The sequence below is a fragment of the Jaculus jaculus genome, chromosome X (assembly GCF_020740685.1).
Source record: "Jaculus jaculus isolate mJacJac1 chromosome X, mJacJac1.mat.Y.cur, whole genome shotgun sequence".
In the NCBI taxonomy this organism is placed as follows: domain Eukaryota; kingdom Metazoa; phylum Chordata; class Mammalia; order Rodentia; family Dipodidae; genus Jaculus; species Jaculus jaculus.
This window is the reverse complement of record NC_059125.1, coordinates 122,070,067-122,070,770: the sequence shown is the minus strand read 5'-3', so window position 1 is coordinate 122,070,770 and position 704 is coordinate 122,070,067. Positions and strand designations below refer to the sequence as shown.

Genomic DNA, 704 nt, shown 5'->3' with positions numbered 1-704 from the left:
TCTGTGACCTTAGTTCTAATAGTGTTTGTTTGACGAATTTGGGAGCCCCCATGTTAGGTGCATATATGTTTAGGATTGTAATGTCCTCCTGTTGGAGTGTGCCCTTAATCAATATAAAGTGACCTTCCTTATCTTTCTTGACTAACGTCGGACTAAAGTCTACCCTGTCTGATATTAGGATAGCAACCCCTGCTTGTATTCTAGGCCCATTTGCTTGAAACACCGTCTTCCAACCTTTCACCCTAAGATAAAAAAATATGGAACGCTTCACGAATTTGCGTGTCATCCTTGCGTAGGGGCCATGCTAATCTTCTCTGTATCGTTCCAATTTTAGTATATGTGCTGCCGAAGCGAGCACTCACTTTTCTTTTTTAAAAAAAATTTTTATTAACATTTTCCATGATTATAAAATATATCCCATGGTAATACCCTCCCTCCCTACCCCACACTTTCCCCTTTGAAATTGCGTTCTCCATCATATTGCCTCCCTATCGCAATCATTGTACTTACATATATACAATACCAACCTATTAAGTACCCTCTTCCCTTCCTTTCTCTTCCCTTTATATCTCCATTTTTAACTTACTGGCTTCTGCTACTAAGTATTTTCCTTCTCATGCAGAAGCCCACTCATCTGTAGCTAGGATCCACATATAAGGGAGAACATGTGGCACTTGGCTTTCTGGGCCTGGGTTACCTCACTT

At 40.5% G+C, this 704-nt stretch overlaps 1 non-coding gene across 1 annotated transcript; it reads right to left on the bottom strand.

Moving 5' to 3' along the window:
• Positions 1-251: 251 nt before the first annotated feature.
• Positions 252-358, bottom strand: LOC123456793. Its single transcript, XR_006634671.1, has one exon. It is a non-coding gene; the product is annotated as a U6 spliceosomal RNA (small nuclear RNA).
• Between the last annotated feature and the right edge of the window lie 346 nt (positions 359-704).